The sequence below is a fragment of the Scyliorhinus torazame genome, chromosome 4, assembly GCF_047496885.1.
Source record: "Scyliorhinus torazame isolate Kashiwa2021f chromosome 4, sScyTor2.1, whole genome shotgun sequence".
NCBI classification, from domain to species: domain Eukaryota; kingdom Metazoa; phylum Chordata; class Chondrichthyes; order Carcharhiniformes; family Scyliorhinidae; genus Scyliorhinus; species Scyliorhinus torazame.
This window is the reverse complement of record NC_092710.1, coordinates 73,972,734-73,998,585: the sequence shown is the minus strand read 5'-3', so window position 1 is coordinate 73,998,585 and position 25,852 is coordinate 73,972,734. Positions and strand designations below refer to the sequence as shown.

Below are 25,852 nucleotides of genomic sequence, written 5' to 3'. Positions count from 1 at the left end.
CACGGGGTTAGATACAGAGTAAATCTCCCTCTACACTGTCCCCATCAAACACTCCCAGGACAGGTACAGCACGGGGTTAGATACAGAGTAAAGCTCCCTCTACACTGTCCCCATCAAACACACCCAGGACAGATACAGCACTGGCTTAGATACAGAGAAAATCTCCCTCTACACTGCTCCCATCAAATACTTCCAGGACAGGTACAGCACGGGGTTAGATACAGAGTAAAGCTCCCACTACACTGTCCACATCAAACACTCCCAGGAGAGGTACAGCACGGGGTTAGATACAGAGTAAATCTCCCTCTATACTGTCCCCATCAAACACTCCCAGGACAGGTACAGCACGGGGTTAGATACAGAGTAAAGCTCCCTCCACACTGTCCCCATCAAACACACCCAGGACAGGTACAGCACTGGCTTAGATACAGAGTAAATCTCCCTCTACACTGCTCCCATCAAATACTTCCAGGAGAGGTACAGCACGGGGTTCGATACAGAGTAAAGCTGCCACTACACTGTCCACATCAAACACTCCCAGGAGAGGTACAGCACGGGGTTCGATACAGAGTAAATCTCCCTCTACACTGTCCCCATCATACACTCCCAGGATAGGTACAGCAAGGGTTAGATACAGAGTAAAGCTCACTCTACACTGTCCCCATCAAACACTCCCAGGACAGGTACAGCACGGGGTTAAATACAGTGTAAAGCTTCCTCGACACTGTCACCATCAAACACTCCCAGGACAGGTACAGCACGGGGTTAGACACAGAGTAAAGCTCCCTCTACACTGTCAGCATCAAACACTCCCAGGACAGGTACAGCACGTGGTTTGATACAGAGTAAATCTCCCTCTACACTGTCCCCATCAAACATTCCCAAGACAGGCACAGCACGGGGTTAGATACAGAGTAAATCCCCCTCTACACTGTCCCCATCAAACAATCCCAGGACAGGTGCCGCACGGGGTTAGATACAGAGTAAAGCTCCCTCTACACTGTCCCCATCAAACACTCCCAGGACAGGCACAGCACGGGGTTAGATACAGAGTAAATCCCCCTCTACACTGTCCCCATCAAACACTCCCAGGACAGGTACAGCACGGGGTTAGATACAGAGTAAAGCTCCCTCTACACTGTCCCCATCAAACACTCCCAGGACAGGCACAGCACGGGGTTAGATACAGAGTAAATCCCCCTCTACACTGTCCCCATCAAACACTCCCAGGACTGGTGCAGCACGGGGTTAGATACAGAGTAAAGCTCCCTCTACACTGTCAGCATCAAACACTCCCAGGACAGGTACAGCACGGGGTTTGATACAGAGTAAATCTCCCTCTACACTGTCCCCATCAAACACTCCTGGACAGGTACAGCACGGTGTTAGATACAGACTAAATATCCCTCTACACTGTCCCCATCAAACACTCCCAGGACAGGAACAGCACGGGGTTAGATACAGAGTAAAGCTCCCTCTACACTGTCCCCATCAAACACTCCTGGACAGGTACAGCACGGTGTTGGATACAGACTAAATCTCCCTCTACACTGTCCCCATCAAAGACTCCCAGGACAGGTACAGCACGGGGTTAGATAGAGATTAAAGCTCCCTCTACACTTTCCCCATCAAACACTCCCAGGACAGGTACAGCACGGGGTTAGATACAGAGTAAAGTAGCCTGTACACTGTCCCCATCAAACACTCCCAGGACAGGTACAGCACGGGGTTAGATACAGAGTAAAGCTCCCACTACACTGTCCCCATCAAACACTCCTGGACAGGTACAGCACGGTGTTCGATACAGAGTAAATCTCCCTCTACACTGTCCCCATCAAACACTCCCAGGACAGGAACAGCACAGGGTTAGATACAGAGTAAAGCTTCCTCTACAATGTCCCCATCAAACACTCCCAGGACAGGTACAGCACGGGGTTAGGTACAGAGTAAAGCTCCCTCCTCACTATCCCCATCAAACACTCCCAGGACAGGTACAGCACGGGGTTAGATAGAGATTAATGCTCCCTCTACACTTCCCCATCAAACACTCCCAGGACAGGTACAGCATGGGGATAGATACAGAATAAAGGCCCCTCTGCACTCTCCCCATCAAACACTCCCAGGACAGGTACAGCACGGGGTTAGATACAGAGAAAAGGTCCCTCTACACTGTCCCCATCAACACTCCCAGGGTAGGTACAGCACGGGTGGGATACAGAGTAAATCTCCCTCTACACTGTCCCCATTAAACACTCCCAGGACAGGTACAGCACGGGGTTAGATACAGAGTGAAGTACCATTGACACTGTCCCCATCAAACGCTCCCAGGACAGGTACAGCATGGGGTTAGATACAGAGTAAAGCTCCCTCTACACTGTCCCCATCAAACACTCCCAGGACAGGTACAGCACGGGGTTAGATACAGAGTAAAGCTCCTTCTACACAGTCCCCATCAAAGACTCCAAGGACAGGGACAGCACGATTAGATACTGAGTAAATCTCCCTCTACACTGTCCCCATCAAACACTCCCAGGACAGGTACAGCACGGGGTTAGCTACAGAGTAAAATACCATTGACACTGTCCCCATCAAACTCTCCCAGGACAGGTACAGCATGGGGTTAGATACAGAGTAAAGCTCCCTCCACACTGTCCCCATCAAACACTCCCAGGACAGGTACAGCACGGGGTTAGATACAGAGTAAATCTCCCTCTACACTGTGCCCACCAAACACTCCCAGGACAGGTACAGCACGGGGTTAGATACAGAGTAAAGCTCCCTCTACACTGTCCTCAGCAAACACTCCCAGGACAGATACAGCACGGGGTTAGATATAGAGTAAAGCTCCCTCTACACTGTCAGCATCAAACACTCCCAGGACAGGTACAGCACGGGGTTTGATACAGAGTAAATCTCCCTCTACACTGTCCCCATCAAAGATTCCCAGGACAGGCACAGCACGGGGTTAGATACAGAGTAAATCCCCCTCTACACTGTCCCCCTCAAACACTCCCAGGACAGGTGCCGCACGGGGTTAGATACAGAGTAAAGCTCCCTCTCCACTGTCCCCATCAAACACTCCCAGGACAGGCACAGCACGGGGTTAGATACAGAGTAAATCCCCCTCTACACTGTCCCCATCAAACACTCCCAGGACAGGTACAGCACGGGGTTAGATACAGAGTAAAGCTCCCTCTACACTGTCCCCATCAAACACTCCCAGGACAGGCACAGTATGGGGTTAGATACAGAGTAAATCTCCCTCTACACCGTCCCCATCAAACATTCCCAGGACAGGCACAGCACGGGGTTAGATACAGAGTAAAGCCCCCTCTACACTGTCCCATCAAACACTCCCAGGACAGGTGCCGCACGGGGTTAGATACAGAGTAAAGCTCCCTCTCCACTGTCCCCATCATACACTCCCAGGACAGGCACAGCACGGGGTTAGATACAGAGTAAATCCCCCTCTACACTGTCCCCATCAAACACTCCCAGGACAGGTACAGCACGGGGTTAGATACAGAGTAAAGCTCCCTCTACACTGTCCCCATCAAACACTCCCAGGACAGGTACAGCACGGGGTTAGATACAGAGTAAATCTCCCTCTACACTGTCCCCATCAAACACTCCCAGGACAGGTACAGCACGGGGTTAGATACAGAGTAAAGCTCCCTCTACACTGTCCCCATCAAACACACCCAGGACAGATACAGCACTTGCTTAGATACAGAGTAAATCTCCCTCTACACTGCTCCCATCAAATACTTCCAGGACAGGTACAGCACGGGGTTAGATACAGAGTAAAGCTCCCACTACACTGTCCACATCAAACACTCCCAGGAGAGGTACAGCACGGGGTTAGATACAGAGTAAATCTCCCTCTATACTGTCCCCATCAAACACTCCCAGGACATGTACAGCACGGGGTTAGATACAGAGTAAACCTCCCTCCACACTGTCCCCATCAAACACACCCAGGACAGGTACAGCACTGGCTTAGATACAGAGTAAATCTCCCTCTACACTGCTCCCACCAAATACTTCCAGGAGAGGTACAGCACGGGGTTAGATACAGAGTAAAGCTGCCACTACACTGTCCACATCAAACACTCCCAGGAGAGGTACAGCACGGGGTTCGATACAGAGTAAATCTCCCTCTACACTGTCCCCATCATACACTCCCAGGATAGGTACAGCAAGGGTTAGATACAGAGTAAAGCTCACTCTACACTGTCCCCATCAAACACACCCAGGACAGGTACAGCACTGGCTTAGATACAGAGTAAATCTCCCTCTACACTGTCCCCATCAAACACTCCCAGGACAGTTACAGCACGGGGTTAGATACAGAGTAAAGCTCCCTCTACACTGTCCCCATCAAACACTCCCAGGACAGCTACAGCACGGGGTTAGATACAGAGTAATGCTCCCTCCACACTGTCCCCATCAAACACTCCCAGGACAGGTACAGCACGGGGTTAAATACAGTGTAAAGCTTCCTCTACACTGTCACCATCAAACACTCCCAGGACAGGTACAGCACGGGGTTAGACACAGAGTAAAGCTCCCTCTACACTGTCAGCATCAAACACTCCCAGGACAGGTACAGCACGTGGTTTGATACAGAGTAAATCTCCCTCTACACTGTCCCCATCAAACATTCCCAAGACAGGCACAGCACGGGGTTAGATACAGAGTAAATCCCCCTCTACACTGTCCCCATCAAACAATCCCAGGACAGGTGCCGCACGGGGTTAGATACAGAGTAAATCTCCCTCTCCACTGTCCCCATCAAACACTCCCAGGACAGGCACAGCACGGGGTTAGATACAGAGTAAATCCCCCTCTACACTGTCCCCATCAAACACTCCCAGGACAGGTACAGCACGGGGTTAGATACAGAGTAAAGCTCCCTCTACACTGTCCCCATCAAACACTCCCAGGACAGGCACAGCACGGGGTTAGATACAGAGTAAATCCCCCTCTACACTGTCCCCATCAAACACTCCCAGGACTGGTGCAGCACGGGGTTAGATACAGAGTAAAGCTCCCTCTACACTGTCAGCATCAAACACTCCCAGGACAGGTACAGCACGGGGTTTGATACAGAGTAAATCTCCCTCTACACTGTCCCCATCAAACACTCCTGGACAGGTACAGCACGGTGTTAGATACAGACTAAATCTCCCTCTACACTGTCCCCATCAAACACTCCCAGGACAGGAACAGCACGGGGTTAGATACAGAGTAAAGCTCCCTCTACACTGTCCCCATCAAACACTCCTGGACAGGTACAGCACGGTGTTAGATACAGACTAAATCTCCCTCTACACTGTCCCCATCAAAGACTCCCAGGACAGGTACAGCACGGGGTTAGATAGAGATTAAACCTCCCTCTACACTTTCCCCATCAAACACTCCCAGGACAGGTACAGCACGGGGTTAGATACAGAGTAAAGTAGCCTGTACACTGTCCCCATCAAACACTCCCAGGACAGGTACAGCACGGGGTTAGATACAGAGTAAAGCTCCCTCTACACTGTCCCCATCAAACACTCCTGGACAGGTACAGCACGGTGTTCGATACAGAGTAAATCTCCCTCTACACTGTCCCCATCAAACACTCCCAGGACAGGAACAGCACAGGGTTAGATACAGAGTAAAGCTTCCTCTACAATGTCCCCATCAAACACTCCCAGGACAGGTACAGCACGGGGTTAGGTACAGAGTAAAGTAGCCTGTACACTGTCCCCATCAAACACTCCCAGGACAGGTACAGCACGGGGTTAGATAGAGATTAATGCTCCCTCTACACTTCCCCATCAAACACTTCCAGGACAGGTACAGCATGGGGATAGATACAGAATAAAGGCCCCTCTGCACTCTCCCCATCAAACACTCCCAGGACAGGTACAGCACGGGGTTAGATACAGAGAAAAGGTCCCTCTACACTGTCCCCATCAACACTCCCAGGGTAGGTACAGCACGGGTGGGATACAGAGTAAATCTCCCTCTACACTGTCCCCATTAAACACTCCCAGGACAGGTACAGCACGGGGTTAGATACAGAGTAAAGCTCCTTCTACACAGTCCCCATCAAAGACTCCAAGGACAGGGACAGCACGATTAGATACTGAGTAAATCTCCCTCTACACTGTCCCCATCAAACACTCCCAGGACAGGTACAGCACGGGGTTAGCTACAGAGTAAAATACCATTGACACTGTCCCCATCAAACTCTCCCAGGACAGGTACAGCATGGGGTTAGATACAGAGTAAAGCTCCCTCCACACTGTCCCAATCAAACACTCCCAGGACAGGTACAGCACGGGGTTAGATACAGAGTAAATCTCCCTCTACACTGTGCCCATCAAACACTCCCAGGACAGGTACAGCACGGGGTTAGATACAGAGTAAAGCTCCCTCTACACTGCTCCCATCAAATACTTCCAGGACAGGTACAGCACGGGGTTAGATACAGAGTAAAGCTCCCACTACACTGTCCACATCAAACACTCCCAGGAGAGGTACAGCACGGGGTTAGATACAGAGTAAATCTCCCTCTACACTGTCCCCATCAAACACTCCCAGGATAGCTCCAGCAAGGGGTTAGATACAGAGTAAAGCTCCCTCTACACTGTCCCCATCAAACACACCCAGGACAGGTACAGCACTGGCTTAGAACAGAGTAAATCTAACTCTACACTGTCCCCATCAAACACTCCCAGGACAGGTACAGCACGGGGTTAGATACAGAGTAAAGCTCCCTCTACACTGTCCCCATCAAACACTCCCAGGACAGGTACAGCACGGGGTTAGATACAGAGTAAAGCTCCCTCCACACTGTCCCCATCAAACACACCCAGGACAGGTACAGCACTGGCTTAGATACAGAGTAAATCTCCCTCTACACTGCTCCCATCAAATACTTCCAGGACAGGTACAGCACGGGGTTAGACACAGAGTAAAGCTCCCTCTACACTGTCAGCATCAAACACTCCCAGGACAGGTACAGCACGTGGTTTGATACAGAGTAAATCTCCCTCTACACTGTCCCCATCAAACATTCCCAAGACAGGCACAGCACGGGGTTAGATACAGAGTAAATCCCCCTCTACACTGTCCCCATCAAACAATCCCAGGACAGGTGCCGCACGGGGTTAGATACAGAGTAAAGCTCCCTCTACACTGTCCCCATCAAACACTCCCAGGACAGGCACAGCACGGGGTTAGATACAGAGTAAATCCCCCTCTACACTGTCCCCATCAAACACTCCCAGGACAGGTACAGCACGGGGTTAGATACAGAGTAAAGCTCCCTCTACACTGTCCCCATCAAACACTACCAGGACAGGCACAGCACGGGGTTAGATACAGAGTAAATCCCCCTCTACACTGTCCCCATCAAACACTCCCAGGACTGGTGCAGCACGGGGTTAGATACAGAGTAAAGCTCCCTCTACACTGTCAGCATCAAACACTCCCAGGACAGGTACAGCACGGGGTTTGATACAGAGTAAATCTCCCTCTACACTGTCCCCATCAAACACTCCTGGACAGGTACAGCACGGTGTTAGATACAGACTAAATCTCCCTCTACACTGTCCCCATCAAACACTCCCAGGACAGGAACAGCACGGGGTTAGATACAGAGTAAAGCTCCCTCTACACTGTCCCCATCAAACACTCCTGGACAGGTACAGCACGGTGTTGGATACAGACTAAATCTCCCTCTACACTGTCCCCATCAAAGACTCCCAGGACAGGTACAGCACGGGGTTAGATAGAGATTAAAGCTCCCTCTACACTTTCCCCATCAAACACTCCCAGGACAGGTACAGCACGGGGTTAGATGCAGAGTAAAGTAGCCTGTACACTGTCCCCATCAAACACTCCCAGGACAGGTACAGCACGGGGTTAGATACAGAGTAAAGCTCCCTCTACACTGTCCCCATCAAACACTCCTGGACAGGTACAGCACGGTGTTCGATACAGAGTAAATCTCCCTCTACACTGTCCCCATCAAACACTCCCAGGACAGGAACAGCACAGGGTTAGATACAGAGTAAAGCTTCCTCTACAATGTCCCCATCAAACACTCCCAGGACAGGTACAGCACAGGGTTAGGTACAGAGTAAAGCTCCCTCCTCACTATCCCCATCAAACACTCCCAGGACAGGTACAGCACGGGGTTAGATAGAGATTAATGCTCCCTCTACACTTCCCCATCAAACACTCCCAGGACAGGTACAGCATGGGGATAGATACAGAATAAAGGCCCCTCTGCACTCTCCCCATCAAACACTCCCAGGACAGGTACAGCACGGGGTTAGATACAGAGAAAAGGTCCCTCTACACTGTCCCCATCAACACTCCCAGGGTAGGTACAGCACGGGTGGGATACAGAGTAAATCTCCCTCTACACTGTCCCCATTAAACACTCCCAGGACAGGTACAGCACGGGGTTAGATACAGAGTGAAGTACCATTGACACTGTCCCCATCAAACGCTCCCAGGACAGGTACAGCATGGGGTTAGATACAGAGTAAAGCTCCCTCTACACTGTCCCCATCAAACACTCCCAGGAGAGGTACAGCACGGGGTTAGATACAGAGTAAAGCTCCTTCTACACAGTCCCCATCAAAGACTCCAAGGACAGGGACAGCACGATTAGATACTGAGTAAATCTCCCTCTACACTGTCCCCATCAAACACTCCCAGGACAGGTACAGCACGGGGTTAGCTACAGAGTAAAATACCATTGACACTGTCCCCATCAAACTCTCCCAGGACAGGTACAGCATGGGGTTAGATACAGAGTAAAGCTCCCTCCACACTGTCCCCATCAAACACTCCCAGGACAGGTACAGCACGGGGTTAGATACAGAGTAAATCTCCCTCTACACTGTGCCCATCAAACACTCCCAGGACAGGTACAGCACGGGGTTAGATACAGAGTAAAGCTCCCTCTACACTGTCCTCAGCAAACACTCCCAGGACAGATACAGCACGGGGTTAGATATAGAGTAAAGCTCCCTCTACACTGTCAGCATCAAACACTCCCAGGACAGGTACAGCACGGGGTTTGATACAGAGTAAATCTCCCTCTACACTGTCCCCATCAAAGATTCCCAGGACAGGTACAGCACGGGGTTAGATACAGAGTAAATCTCCCTCTACACTGTCCCCATCAAACACTCCCAGGACAGGTACAGCACGGGGTTAGATACAGAGTAAAGCTCCCTCTACACTGTCCCCATCAAACACACCCAGGACAGATACAGCACTTGCTTAGATACAGAGTAAATCTCCCTCTACACTGCTCCCATCAAATACTTCCAGGACAGGTACAGCACGGGGTTAGATACAGAGTAAAGCTCCCACTACACTGTCCACATCAAACACTCCCAGGAGAGGTACAGCACGGGGTTAGATACAGAGTAAATCTCCCTCTATACTGTCCCCATCAAACACTCCCAGGACAGGTACAGCACGGGGTTAGATACAGAGTAAATCTCCCTCCACACTGTCCCCATCAAACACACCCAGGACAGGTACAGCACTGGCTTAGATACAGAGTAAATCTCCCTCTACACTGCTCCCACCAAATACTTCCAGGAGAGGTACAGCACGGGGTTAGATACAGAGTAAAGCTGCCACTACACTGTCCACATCAAACACTCCCAGGAGAGGTACAGCACGGGGTTCGATACAGAGTAAATCTCCCTCTACACTGTCCCCATCATACACTCCCAGGATAGGTACAGCAAGGGTTAGATACAGAGTAAAGCTCACTCTACACTGTCCCCATCAAACACACCCAGGACAGGTACAGCACTGGCTTAGATACAGAGTAAATCTCCCTCTACACTGTCCCCATCAAACACTCCCAGGACAGTTACAGCACGGGGTTAGATACAGAGTAAAGCTCCCTCTACACTGTCCCCATCAAACACTCCCAGGACAGCTACAGCACGGGGTTAGATACAGAGTAATGCTCCCTCCACACTGTCCCCATCAAACACTCCCAGGACAGGTACAGCACGGGGTTAAATACAGTGTAAAGCTTCCTCTACACTGTCACCATCAAACACTCCCAGGACAGGTACAGCACGGGGTTAGACACAGAGTAAAGCTCCCTCTACACTGTCAGCATCAAACACTCCCAGGACAGGTACAGCACGTGGTTTGATACAGAGTAAATCTCCCTCTACACTGTCCCCATCAAACATTCCCAAGACAGGCACAGCACGGGGTTAGATACAGAGTAAATCCCCCTCTACACTGTCCCCATCAAACAATCCCAGGACAGGTGCCGCACGGGGTTAGATACAGAGTAAAGCTCCCTCTCCACTGTCCCCATCAAACACTCCCAGGACAGGCACAGCACGGGGTTAGATACAGAGTAAATCCCCCTCTACACTGTCCCCATCAAACACTCCCAGGACAGGTACAGCACGGGGTTAGATACAGAGTAAAGCTCCCTCTACACTGTCCCCATCAAACACTCCCAGGACAGGCACAGCACGGGGTTAGATACAGAGTAAATCCCCCTCTACACTGGCCCCATCAAACACTCCCAGGACTGGTGCAGCACGGGGTTAGATACAGAGTAAAGCTCCCTCTACACTGTCAGCATCAAACACTCCCAGGACAGGTACAGCACGGGGTTTGATACAGAGTAAATCTCCCTCTACACTGTCCCCATCAAACACTCCTGGACAGGTACAGCACGGTGTTAGATACAGACTAAATCTCCCTCTACACTGTCCCCATCAAACACTCCCAGGACAGGTACAGCACGGGGTTAGATACAGAGTAAAGTAGCCTGTACACTGTCCCCATCAAACACTCCCAGGACAGGTACAGCACGGGGTTAGATACAGAGTAAAGCTCCCTCTACACTGTCCCCATCAAACACTCCTGGACAGGTACAGCACGGTGTTCGATACAGAGTAAATCTCCCTCTAAACTGTCCCCATCAAACACTCCCAGGACAGGAACAGCACAGGGTTAGATACAGAGTAAAGCTTCCTCTACAATGTCCCCATCAAACACTCCCAGGACAGGTACAGCACGGGGTTAGGTACAGAGTAAAGCTCCCTCCTCACTATCCCCATCAAACACTCCCAGGACAGGTACAGCACGGGGTTAGATAGAGATTAATGCTCCCTCTACACTTCCCCATCAAACACTTCCAGGACAGGTACAGCATGGGGATAGATACAGAATAAAGGCCCCTCTGCACTCTCCCCATCAAACACTCCCAGGACAGGTACAGCACGGGGTTAGATACAGAGAAAAGGTCCCTCTACACTGTCCCCATCAACACTCCCAGGGTAGGTACAGCACGGGTGGGATACAGAGTAAATCTCCCTCTACACTGTCCCCATTAAACACTCCCAGGACAGGTACAGCACGGGGTTAGATACAGAGTGAAGTACCATTGACACTGTCCCCATCAAACGCTCCCAGGACAGGTACAGCATGGGGTTAGATACAGAGTAAAGCTCCCTCTACACTGTCCCCATCAAACACTCCCAGGACAGGTACAGCACGGGGTTAGATACAGAGTAAAGCTCCTTCTACACAGTCCCCATCAAAGACTCCAAGGACAGGGACAGCACGATTAGATACTGAGTAAATCTCCCTCTACACTGTCCCCATCAAACACTCCCAGGACAGGTACAGCACGGGGTTAGCTACAGAGTAAAATACCATTGACACTGTCCCCATCAAACTCTCCCAGGACAGGTACAGCATGGGGTTAGATACAGAGTAAAGCTCCCTCCACACTGTCCCAATCAAACACTCCCAGGACAGGTACAGCACGGGGTTAGATACAGAGTAAATCTCCCTCTACACTGTGCCCATCAAACACTCCCAGGACAGGTACAGCACGGGGTTAGATACAGAGTAAAGCTCCCTCTACACTGCTCCCATCAAATACTTCCAGGACAGGTACAGCACGGGGTTAGATACAGAGTAAAGCTCCCACTACACTGTCCACATCAAACACTCCCAGGAGAGGTACAGCACGGGGTTAGATACAGAGTAAATCTCCCTCTACACTGTCCCCATCAAACACTCCCAGGATAGCTCCAGCAAGGGGTTAGATACAGAGTAAAGCTCCCTCTACACTGTCCCCATCAAACACACCCAGGACAGGTACAGCACTGGCTTAGAACAGAGTAAATCTCCCTCTACACTGTCCCCATCAAACACTCCCAGGACAGGTACAGCACGGGGTTAGATACAGAGTAAAGCTCCCTCTACACTGTCCCCATCAAACACTCCCAGGACAGGTACAGCACGGGGTTAGATACAGAGTAAAGCTCCCTCCACACTGTCCCCATCAAACACACCCAGGACAGGTACAGCACTGGCTTAGATACAGAGTAAATCTCCCTCTACACTGCTCCCATCAAATACTTCCAGGACAGGTACAGCACGGGGTTAGACACAGAGTAAAGCTCCCTCTACACTGTCAGCATCAAACACTCCCAGGACAGGTACAGCACGTGGTTTGATACAGAGTAAATCTCCCTCTACACTGTCCCCATCAAACATTCCCAAGACAGGCACAGCACGGGGTTAGATACAGAGTAAATCCCCCTCTACACTGTCCCCATCAAACAATCCCAGGACAGGTGCCGCACGGGGTTAGATACAGAGTAAAGCTCCCTCTACACTGTCCCCATCAAACACTCCCAGGACAGGCACAGCACGGGGTTAGATACAGAGTAAATCCCCCTCTACACTGTCCCCATCAAACACTCCCAGGACAGGTACAGCACGGGGTTAGATACAGAGTAAAGCTCCCTCTACACTGTCCCCATCAAACACTCCCAGGACAGGCACAGCACGGGGTTAGATACAGAGTAAATCCCCCTCTACACTGTCCCCATCAAACACTCCCAGGACTGGTGCAGCACGGGGTTAGATACAGAGTAAAGCTCCCTCTACACTGTCAGCATCAAACACTCCCAGGACAGGTACAGCACGGGGTTTGATACAGAGTAAATCTCCCTCTACACTGTCCCCATCAAACACTGCTGGACAGGTACAGCACGGTGTTAGATACAGACTAAATCTCCCTCTACACTGTCCCCATCAAACACTCCCAGGACAGGAACAGCACGGGGTTAGATACAGAGTAAAGCTCCCTCTACACTGTCCCCATCAAACACTCCTGGACAGGTACAGCACGGTGTTGGATACAGACTAAATCTCCCTCTACACTGTCCCCATCAATGACTCCCAGGACAGGTACAGCACGGGGTTAGATAGAGATTAAAGCTCCCTCTACACTTTCCCCATCAAACACTCCCAGGACAGGTAAAGCACGGGGTTAGATACAGAGTAAAGTAGCCTGTACACTGTCCCCATCAAACACTCCCAGGACAGGTACAGCACGGGGTTAGATACAGAGTAAAGCTCCCTCTACACTGTCCCCATCAAACACTCCTGGACAGGTACAGCACGGTGTTCGATACAGAGTAAATCTCCCTCTACACTGTCCCCATCAAACACTCCCAGGACAGGAACAGCACAGGGTTAGATACAGAGTAAAGCTTCCTCTACAATGTCCCCATCAAACACTCCCAGGACAGGTACAGCACGGGGTTAGGTACAGAGTAAAGCTCCCTCCTCACTATCCCCATCAAACACTCCCAGGACAGGTACAGCACGGGGTTAGATAGAGATTAATGCTCCCTCTACACTTCCCCATCAAACACTCCCAGGACAGGTACAGCATGGGGATAGATACAGAATAAAGGCCCCTCTGCACTCTCCCCATCAAACACTCCCAGGACAGGTACAGCACTGGGTTAGATACAGAGAAAAGGTCCCTCTACACTGTCCCCATCAACACTCCCAGGGTAGGTACAGCACGGGTGGGATACAGAGTAAATCTCCCTCTACACTGTCCCCATTAAACACTCCCAGGATAGGTACAGCACGGGGTTAGATACAGAGTGAAGTACCATTGACACTGTCCCCATCAAACGCTCCCAGGACAGGTACAGCATGGGGTTTGATACAGAGTAAAGCTCCCTCTACACTGTCCCCATCAAACACTCCCAGGACAGGTACAGCACGGGGTTAGATACAGAGTAAAGCTCCTTCTACACAGTCCCCATCAAAGACTCCAAGGACAGGGACAGCACGATTAGATACTGAGTAAATCTCCCTCTACACTGTCCCCATCAAACACTCCCAGGACAGGTACAGCACGGGGTTAGCTACAGAGTAAAATACCATTGACACTGTCCCCATCAAACTCTCCCAGGACAGGTACAGCATGGGGTTAGATACAGAGTAAAGCTCCCTCCACACTGTCCCCATCAAACACTCCCAGGACAGGTACAGCACGGGGTTAGATACAGAGTAAATCTCCCTCTACACTGTGCCCATCAAACACTCCCAGGACAGGTACAGCACGGGGTTAGATACAGAGTAAAGCTCCCTCTACACTGTCCTCAGCAAACACTCCCAGGACAGATACAGCACGGGGTTAGATATAGAGTAAAGCTCCCTCTACACTGTCAGCATCAAACACTCCCAGGACAGGTACAGCACGGGGTTTGATACAGAGTAAATCTCCCTCTACACTGTCCCCATCAAAGATTCCCAGGACAGGCACAGCACGGGGTTAGATACAGAGTAAATCCCCCTCTACACTGTCCCCCTCAAACACTCCCAGGACAGGTGCCGCACGGGGTTAGATACAGAGTAAAGCTCCCTCTCCACTGTCCCCATCAAACACTCCCAGGACAGGCACAGCACGGGGTTAGATACAGAGTAAATCCCCCTCTACACTGTCCCCATCAAACACTCCCAGGACAGGTACAGCACGGGGTTAGATACAGAGTAAAGCTCCCTCTACACTGTCCCCATCAAACACTCCCAGGACAGGCACAGTATGGGGTTAGATACAGAGTAAATCTCCCTCTACACCGTCCCCATCAAACATTCCCAGGACAGGCACAGCACGGGGTTAGATACAGAGTAAAGCCCCCTCTACACTGTCCCCATCAAACACTCCCAGGACAGGTGCCGCACGGGGTTAGATACAGAGTAAAGCTCCCTCTCCACTGTCCCCATCATACACTCCCAGGACAGGCACAGCACGGGGTTAGATACAGAGTAAATCCCCCTCTACACTGTCCCCATCAAACACTCCCAGGACAGGTACAGCACGGGGTTAGATACAGAGTAAAGCTCCCTCTACACTGTCCCCATCAAACACTCCCAGGACAGGTACAGCACGGGGTTAGATACAGAGTAAATCTCCCTCTACACTGTCCCCATCAAACACTCCCAGGACAGGTACAGCACGGGGTTAGATACAGAGTAAAGCTCCCTCTACACTGTCCCCATCAAACACACCCAGGACAGATACAGCACTTGCTTAGATACAGAGTAAATCTCCCTCTACACTGCTCCCATCAAATACTTCCAGGACAGGTACAGCACGGGGTTGGATACAGAGTAAAGCTCCCACTACACTGTCCACATCAAACACTCCCAGGAGAGGTACAGCACGGGGTTAGATACAGAGTAAATCTCCCTCTATACTGTCCCCATCAAACACTCCCAGGACAGTTACAGCACGGGGTTAGATACAGAGTAAAGCTCCCTCCACACTGTCCCCATCAAACACACCCAGGACAGGTACAGCACTGGCTTAGATACAGAGTAAATCTCCCTCTACACTGCTCCCACCAAATACTTCCAGGAGAGGTACAGCACGGGGTTAGATACAGAGTAAAGCTGCCACTACACTGTCCACATCAAACACTCCCAGGAGAGGTACAGCACTGGGTTCGATACAGAGTAAATCTCCCTCTACACTGTCCCCATCATACACTCCAAGGATAGGTACAGCAAGGGTTAGATACAGAGTAAAGCTCACTCTACACTGTCCCCATCAAACACACCCAGGACAGGTACAGCACTGGCTTAGATACAGAGTAAATCTCCCTCTACACTGTGCCCATCAAACACTCCCAGGACAGGTACAGCACGGGGTTAGATACAGAGTAAAGCTCCCTCTACACTGTCCTCAGCAAACACTCCCAGGACAGATACAGCACGGGGTTAGATATAGAGTAAAGCTCCCTCTACACTGTCAGCATCAAACACTCCCAGGACAGGTACAGCACGGGGTTTGATACAGAGTAAATCTCCCTCTACACTGTCCCCATCAAAGATTCCCAGGACAGGCACAGCATGGGGTTAGATACAGAGTAAATCCCCCTCTACACTGTCCCCCTCAAACACTCCCAGGACAGGTGCCGCACGGGGTTAGATACAGAGTAAAGCTCCCTCTCCACTGTCCCCATCAAACACTCCCAGGACAGGCACAGCACGGGGTTAGATACAGAGTAAATCCCCCTCTACACTGTCCCCATCAAACACTCCCAGGACAGGTACAGCACGGGGTTAGATACAGAGTAAAGCTCCCTCTACACTGCCCCCATCAAACACTCCCAGGACAGGCACAGTATGGGGTTAGATACAGAGTAAATCTCCCTCTACACCGTCCCCATCAAACATTCCCAGGACAGGCACAGCACGGGGTTAGATACAGAGTAAAGCCCCCTCTACACTGTCCCCATCAAACACTCCCAGGACAGGTGCCGCACGGGGTTAGATACAGAGTAAAGCTCCCTCTCCACTGTCCCCATCATACACTCCCAGGACAGGCACAGCACGGGGTTAGATACAGAGTAAATCCCCCTCTACACTGTCCCCATCAAACACCCCCAGGACAGGTACAGCACGGGGTTAGATACAGAGTAAAGCTCCCTCTACACTGTCCCCATCAAACACTCCCAGGACAGGTACAGCACGGGGTTAGATACAGAGTAAATCTCCCTCTACACTGTCCCCATCAAACACTCCCAGGACAGGTACAGCACGGGGTTAGATACAGAGTAAAGCTCCCTCTACACTGTCCCCATCAAACACACCCAGGACAGATACAGCACTTGCTTAGATACAGAGTAAATCTCCCTCTACACTGCTCCCATCAAATACTTCCAGGACAGGTACAGCACGGGGTTAGATACAGAGTAAAGCTCCCACTACACTGTCCACATCAAACACTCCCAGGAGAGGTACAGCACGGGGTTAGATACAGAGTAAATCTCCCTCTATACTGTCCCCATCAAACACTCCCAGGACAGGTACAGCACGGGGTTAGATACAGAGTAAAGCTCCCTCCACACTGTCCCCATCAAACACACCCAGGACAGGTACAGCACTGGCTTAGATACAGAGTAAATCTCCCTCTACACTGCTCCCACCAAATACTTCCAGGAGAGGTACAGCACGGGGTTAGATACAGAGTAAAGCTGCCACTACACTGTCCACATCAAACACTCCCAGGAGAGGTACAGCACGGGGTTCGATACAGAGTAAATCTCCCTCTACACTGTCCCCATCATACACTCCCAGGATAGGTACAGCAAGGGTTAGATACAGAGTAAAGCTCACTCTACACTGTCCCCATCAAACACACCCAGGACAGGTACAGCACTGGCTTAGATACAGAGTAAATCTCCCTCTACACTGTCCCCATCAAACACTCCCAGGACAGTTACAGCACGGGGTTAGATACAGAGTAAAGCTCCCTCTACACTGTCCCCATCAAACACTCCCAGGACAGCTACAGCACGGGGTTAGATACAGAGTAATGCTCCCTCCACACTGTCCCCATCAAACACTCCCAGGACAGGTACAGCACGGGGTTAAATACAGTGTAAAGCTTCCTCTACACTGTCACCATCAAACACTCCCAGGACAGGTACAGCACGGGGTTAGACACAGAGTAAAGCTCCCTCTACACTGTCAGCATCAAACACTCCCAGGACAGGTACAGCACGTGGTTTGATACAGAGTAAATCTCCCTCTACACTGTCCCCATCAAACATTCCCAAGACAGGCACAGCACGGGGTTAGATACAGAGTAAATCCCCCTCTACACTGTCCCCATCAAACAATCCCAGGACAGGTGCCGCACGGGGTTAGATACAGAGTAAAGCTCCCTCTCCACTGTCCCCATCAAACACTCCCGGGACAGGCACAGCACGGGGTTAGATACAGAGTAAATCCCCCTCTACACTGTCCCCATCAAACACTCCCAGGACAGGTACAGCACGGGGTTAGATACAGAGTAAAGCTCCCTCTACACTGTCCCCATCAAACACTCCCAGGACAGGCACAGCACGGGGTTAGATACAGAGTAAATCCCCCTCTACACTGTCCCCATCAAACACTCCCAGGACTGGTGCAGCACGGGGTTAGATACAGAGTAAAGCTCCCTCTACACTGTCAGCATCAAACACTCCCAGGACAGGTACAGCACGGGGTTTGATACAGAGTAAATCTCCCTCTACACTGTCCCCATCAAACACTCCTGGACAGGTACAGCACGGTGTTAGATACAGACTAAATCTCCCTCTACACTGTCCCCATCAAACACTCCCAGGACAGGAACAGCACGGGGTTAGATACAGAGTAAAGCTCCCTCTACACTGTCCCCATCAAACACTCCTGGACAGGTACAGCACGGTGTTAGATACAGACTAAATCTCCCTCTACACTGTCCCCATCAAAGACTCCCAGGACAGGTACAGCACGGGGTTAGATAGAGATTAAAGCTCCCTCTACACTATACCCATCAAACACTCCCAGGACAGGTACAGCACGGGGTTAGATACAGAGTAAAGTAGCCTGTACACTGTCCCCATCAAACACTCCCAGGACAGGTACAGCACGGGGTTAGATACAGAGTAAAGCTCCCTCTACACTGTCCCCATCAAACACTCCTGGACAGGTACAGCACGGTGTTCGATACAGAGTAAATCTCCCTCTACACTGTCCCCATCAAACACTCCCAGGACAGGAACAGCACAGGGTTAGATACAGAGTAAAGCTTCCTCTACAATGTCCCCATCAAACACTCCCAGGACAGGTACAGCACGGGGTTAGGTACAGAGTAAAGCTCCCTCCTCACTATCCCCATCAAACACTCCCAGGACAGGTACAGCACGGGGTTAGATAGAGATTAATGCTCCCTCTACACTTCCCCATCAAACACTTCCAGGACAGGTACAGCATGGGGATAGATACAGAATAAAGGCCCCTCTGCACTCTCCCCATCAAACACTCCCAGGACAGGTACAGCACGGGGTTAGATACAGAGAAAAGGTCCCTCTACACTGTCCCCATCAACACTCCCAGGGTAGGTACAGCACGGGTGGGATACAGAGTAAATCTCCCTCTACACTGTCCCCATTAAACACTCCCAGGACAGGTACAGCACGGGGTTAGATACAGAGTGAAGTACCATTGACACTGTCCCCATCAAACGCTCCCAGGACAGGTACAGCATGGGGTTAGATACAGAGTAAAGCTCCCTCTCCACTGTCCCCATCAAACACTCCCAGGACAGGTACAGCACGGGGTTAGATACAGAGTAAAGCTCCTTCTACACAGTCCCCATCAAAGACTCCAAGGACAGGGACAGCACGATTAGATACTGAGTAAATCTCCCTCTACACTGTCCCCATCAAACACTCCCAGGACAGGTACAGCACGGGGTTAGCTACAGAGTAAAATACCATTGACACTGTCCCCATCAAACTCTCCCAGGACAGGTACAGCATGGGGTTAGATACAGAGTAAAGCTCGCTCCACACTGTCCCAATCAAACACTCCCAGGACAGGTACAGCACGGGGTTAGATACAGAGTAAATCTCCCTCTACACTGTGCCCATCAAACACTCCCAGGACAGGTACAGCACGGGGTTAGATACAGAGTAAAGCTCCCTCTACACTGCTCCCATCAAATACTTCCAGGACAGGTACAGCACGGGGTTAGATACAGAGTAAAGCTCCCACTACACTGTCCACATCAAACACTCCCAGGAGAGGTACAGCACGGGGTTAGATACAGAGTAAATCTCCCTCTACACTGTCCCCATCAAACACTCCCAGGATAGCTCCAGCAAGGGGTTAGATACAGAGTAAAGCTCCCTCTACACTGTCCCCATCAAACACACCCAGGACAGGTACAGCACTGGCTTAGAACAGAGTAAATCTCCCTCTACACTGTCCCCATCAAACACTCCCAGGACAGGTACAGCACGGGGTTAGATACAGAGTAAAGCTCCCTCTACACTGTCCCCATCAAACACTCCCAGGACAGCTACAGCACGGGGTTAGATACAGAGTAAAGCTCCCTCCACACTGTCCCCATCAAACACACCCAGGACAGGTACAGCACTGGCTTAGATACAGAGTAAATCTCCCTCTACACTGCTCCCATCAAATACTTCCAGGACAGGTACAGCACGGGGTTAGATACAGAGTAAAGGTGCCACTACACTGTCCACATCAAACACTCCCAGGAGAGGTACAGCATGGGGTTAGATACAGAGTAAATCTCCCTCTACACTGTCCCCATCAAACACTCCCAGGATAGCTCCAGCAAGGGGTTAGATACAGAGTAAAGCTCCCTCTACACTGTCCCCATCAAACACACCCAGGACAGGTACAGCACTGGCTTAGAACAGAGTAAATCTCCCTCTACACTGTCCCCATCAAACACTCCCAGGGCAGGTACAGCACGGGGTTAGATACAGAGTAAAGCTCCCTCTACACTGTCCCCATCAAACACTCCCAGGACAGGTACAGCACGGGGTTAGATACAGAGTAAAGCTCCTTCTACACAGTCCCCATCAAAGACTCCAAGGACAGGGACAGCACGATTAGATACTGAGTAAATCTCCCTCTACACTGTCCCCATCAAACACTCCCAGGACAGGTACAGCACGGGGTTAGATACAGAGTAAAGTACCATTGACACTGTCCCCATCAAACTCTCCCAGGACAGGTACAGCATGGGGTTAAATACAGAGTAAAGCTCCCTCCACACTGTCCCCATCAAACACTCCCAGGACAGGTACAGCACGGGGTTAGACACAGAGTAAATCTCCCTCTACACTGTGCCCATCAAACACTCCCAGGACAGGTACAGCACGGGGTTAGATACAGAGTAAAGCTCCCTCTACACTGCTCCCATCAAATACTTCCAGGACAGGTACAGCACGGGGTTAGATACAGAGTAAAGCTCCCACTGCACTGTCCACATCAAACACTCCCAGGAGAGGTACAGCACGGGGTTAGATACAGAGTAAATCTCCCTCTACACTGTCCCCATCAAACACTCCCAGGATAGCTCCAGCAAGGGGTTAGATACAGAGTAAAGCTCCCTCTACACTGTCCCCATCAAACACACCCAGGACAGGTACAGCACTGGCTTAGAACAGAGTAAATCTCCCTCTACACTGTCCCCATCAAACACTCCCAGGACAGGTACAGCACGGGGTTAGATACAGAGTAAAGCTCCCTCTACACTGTCCCCATCAAACACTCCCAGGACAGGTACAGCACGGGGTTAGATACAGAGTAAAGCTCCCTCCACACTGTCCCCATCAAACACACCCAGGACAGGTACAGCACTGGCTTAGATACAGAGTAAATCTCCCTCTACACTGCTCCCATCAAATACTTCCAGGACAGGTACAGCACGGGGTTAGATACAGAGTAAAGCTGCCACTACACTGTCCACATCAAACACTCCCAGGAGAGGTACAGCACGGGGTTAGATACAGAGTAAATCTCCCTCTACACTGTCCCCATCCTACACTCCCAGGATAGGTACAGCAAGGGTTAGATACAGAGTAAACTCCCTCTACACTGTCCCCATCAAACACACCCAGGACAGGTACAGCACTGGCTTAGTTACAGAGGAAATCTCCCTCTACACTGTCCCCATCAAACACTCCCAGGACAGGTACAGCACGGGTTTAGATACAGAGTAAAGCTCCCTCTACACTGTCCCCATCAAACACTCCCAGGACAGCTACAGCACGGGGTTAGATACAGAGTAATGCTCCCTCCACACTGTCCCCATCAAACACTCCCAGGACAGGTACAGCACGGGGTTAGATACAGAGTAAAGCTCCCTCTACACTGTCCCCATCAAACACTCCCAGGACAGGTACAGCCCGGGGTTAAATACAGTGTAAAGCTTCCTCTACACTGTCACCATCAAACACTCCCAGGACAGGTACAGCACGGGGTTAGACACAGAGTAAAGCTCTCTCTGCACTGTCCCCATCAAACACTCCCAGGACAGGTACAGCACGGGATTAGATACAGAGTAAAGCTCTCTCTACACTGTCCTCAGCAAACACTCCCAGGACAGATACAGCACGGGGTTTGATATAGAGTAAAGCTCCCTCTATACTGTCAGCATCAAACACTCCCAGGACAGGTACAGCACGGGGTTTGATACAGAGTAAATCTCCCTCTACACTGTCCCCATCAAAGATTCCCAGGACAGGCACAGCACGGGGTTAGATACAGAGTAAATCCCCCTCTACACTGTCCCCCTCAAACACTCCCAGGACAGGTGCCGCACGGGGTTAGATACTGTAAGGTTTTCGGGCAATTCGGCCCTTTTTGGACTGCCCAAGGATAAAACCCAGAGACTGTAAACTGGACACTTTTCAGCCAAGGGAACGTAACCAAATTTCCCAGCAGGCTTGGTCCGCTGAGCTGAGTAGGGGCATAGGTATTTACAAACCCCCCCAGGAGCTACAAGGAAGAAGGAGCCAGACAACTAGTTAATATTAAAACACAGACAAAGGGGCATGGTAATGCTGTAAGGGGCCTGCCTGCAAGCAGGACAATGGGATGGTCATAGCCCCATGCAGATGTAAATGACTTGGCCTCCACCAGAGCAGAATCCAATTAACACCCCATCAACATAGCAGCGATCTCCGGAGCAGATGGAAGACTTTGAAAATCTTCACAAGAGAGCTTAACCTTGTTATCCCAAAAAGCAGACTGCCTGGGCTCAGTATATTGCGCTGGAAAAGCCCCTTGAAGATAAACGGTAGAAAAAACCAAGTTGGAGGCGGACCTGGGGGAGGTACTCCAATCCTGACAGAAGCCACCGGCAGGAACTCACTGGGTGGAGGGGGCGGAGTCGGCGCCAAATTCAAATCGCGGCAGGTCTGCCTGGCTGGAAGGAGCGGACCTGCGAGGAGAATCCGGAAGCGAACAGCTCTGACCGGATCAAAGGGGGCGGGACCAGCGGGAACTTTAAACTTGGACCGATACAACGCAAAGGGGGAGGAAAACCCGGAAGTCGACAGCTCTGACCGGCTCAAAGGGGGCGGGACCAGCGGGAACTTTAAACCTTACCAATTCAATGCAAAGGGGGCTGGCCGAACACAGGAAAAGGCCAGGTAAAACGGATATAAAAGGGGCTGTGTTTCGATTGAGGGTCTCTTGGCTTGACCTCTCCACCTTTGACTTGACCTCCTGCAGCCTGTGACTGTAAGTACCCTGCAGCAGCTTGCGAAACTCCCTTGACCTTGATAGTGGTTGAGGCTTTGGGGAAGGGGACTTGATTTGTGTTCTGTGTCATTGCTAAAACTGTGTAACAATAAGATTTTACGTTGTGTCCGTTATAGTACTTTCTGAATAGACTTAGTTTGTGTTAGAGTTTAAGATTTTATTATAATTTCTTCTGTTTGATGATTTTGACCTGGGTTTTGCAATAAACCTTGATTTGCTGATAATTGGAGTCGTTTAAATTCTTCAATCTCTCACCAGCGATCTCTGACCAAGTCATTGTTAAGATATTCCTCACCTTAATTCCGGGTTCGAGAATCTAGGGTCATCTTGAACGATTCACTCAGGACAGGCTGCTGGTTAGGTAATAAACAGCAGTGTCCTATTCTCTCTCTTGGGAAAGCTACTCCAGCGAAGTAGGAACCGGGTGGGTGTTGCACCACCGGCAAGAGAGAGAATCACCTGGGCATTGGTAGGGGTCTGGATATCTGTGTGATATAAGCCTCAGGCTTCCGGTTAGGGATAAACGGCAGGCTTGATTCAGTGCTCTCTCCCGTGGAGGTGTCCCAGTGCGGCATCCCCTGGCCTCTGAAGTTTCAGTGCCAGCTGGAGAGAGACACACACAGATACTCAAACCCCAGATATCGGCCCAGTAGTGGAGTAGCAGAGATGGCACCCTCTACAATACAGAGTAAAGCTCCCTCTCCACTGTCCCCATCAAACACTCCCAGGACAGGCACAGCACGGGGTTAGATACAGAGTAAATCCCCCTCTACACTGTCCCCATCAAACACTCCCAGGACAGGTACAGCACGGGGTTAGATACAGAGTAAAGCTCCCTCGACACTGTCCCCATCAAACACTCCCAGGACAGGTACAGCACCGAGTGAGATACAGAGTAAAGCTCCCTCTACACTGTCCCCATCAAACACACCCAGGACAGATACAGCACTGGCTTAGATACAGAGTAAATCTCCCTCTACACTGCTCCCATCAAATACTTCCAGGACAGGTACAGCACGGGGTTAGATACAAAGTAAAGCTCCCACTACACTGTCCACATCAAACACTCCCAGGAGAGGTACAGCACGGGGTTAGATACAGAGTAAATCTCCCTCTCTACTGTCCCCATCAAACACTCCCAGGACAGGTACAGCACGGGGTTAGATACAGAATAAAGCTCCCTCCACACTGTCCCCATCAAACACACCCAGGACAGGTACAGCACTGGCTTAGATACAGAGTAAATCTCCCTCTACACTGCTCCCATCAAATACTTCCAGGAGAGGTACAGCACGGGGTTAGATACAGAGTAAAGCTGCCACTACACTGTCCACATCAAACACTCCCAGGAGAGGTACAGCACGGGGTTAGATACAGAGTAAATCTCCCTCTACACTGTCCCCATCATACACTCCCAGGATAGGTACAGCAAGGGTTAGATACAGAGTAAAGCTCACTCTACACTGTCCCCATCAAACACACCCAGGACAGGTACAGCACTGGCTTAGATACAGAGTAAATCTCCCTCTACACTGTCCCCATCAAACACTCCCAGGACAGTTACAGCACGGGGTTAGATACAGAGTAAAGCTGCCTCTACACTGTCCCCATCAAACACTCCCAGGACAGCTACAGCACGGGGTTAGATACAGAGTAATGCTCCCTCCACACTGTCCCCATCAAACACTCCCAGGACAGGTACAGCACGGGGTTAAATACAGTGTAAAGCTTCCTCTACACTGTCACCATCAAACACTCCCAGGACAGGTACAGCACGGGGTTAGACACAGAGTAAAGCTCCCTCTGCACTGTCCCCATCAAACACTCCCAGGACAGGTACAGCACGGGATTAGATACAGAGTAAAGCTCCCTCTACACTGTCCTCAGCAAACACTCCCAGGACAGATACAGCACGGGGTTAGATACAGAGTAAAGCTCCCTCTACACTGTCAGCATCAAACACTCCCAGGACAGGTACAGCACGTGGTTTGATACAGAGTAAATCTCCCTCTACACTGTCCCCATCAAACACTCCCAGGACAGGTGCCGCACGGGGTTAGATACAGAGTAAAGCTCCCTCTCCACTGTCCCCATCAAAGACTCCCAGGACAGGCACAGCACGGGGTTAGATACAGAGTAAATCCCCCTCTACACTGTCCCCATCAAACACTCCCAGGACAGGTACAGCACGGGGTTAGATACAGAGTAAAGCTCCCTCTACACTGTCCCCATCAAACACTCCCAGGACAGGCACAGCACGGGGTTAGATACAGAGTAAATCCCCCTCTACACTGTCCCCATCAAACACTCCCAGGACTGGTGCAGCACGGGGTTAGATACAGAGTAAAGCTCCCTCTACACTGTCAGCATCAAACACTCCCAGGACAGGTACAGCACGGGGTTT

At 50.8% G+C, this 25,852-nt stretch overlaps 1 protein-coding gene across 1 annotated transcript in view; it reads right to left on the bottom strand.

Annotated features, from left to right (window-relative positions):
* The window catches only part of LOC140410303 (A disintegrin and metalloproteinase with thrombospondin motifs 4-like), a 406,325-nt gene that overhangs the window by 177,992 nt on the left and 202,481 nt on the right, over window positions 1–25,852 (bottom strand). The gene's annotated exons all lie outside the window — the stretch shown is intronic.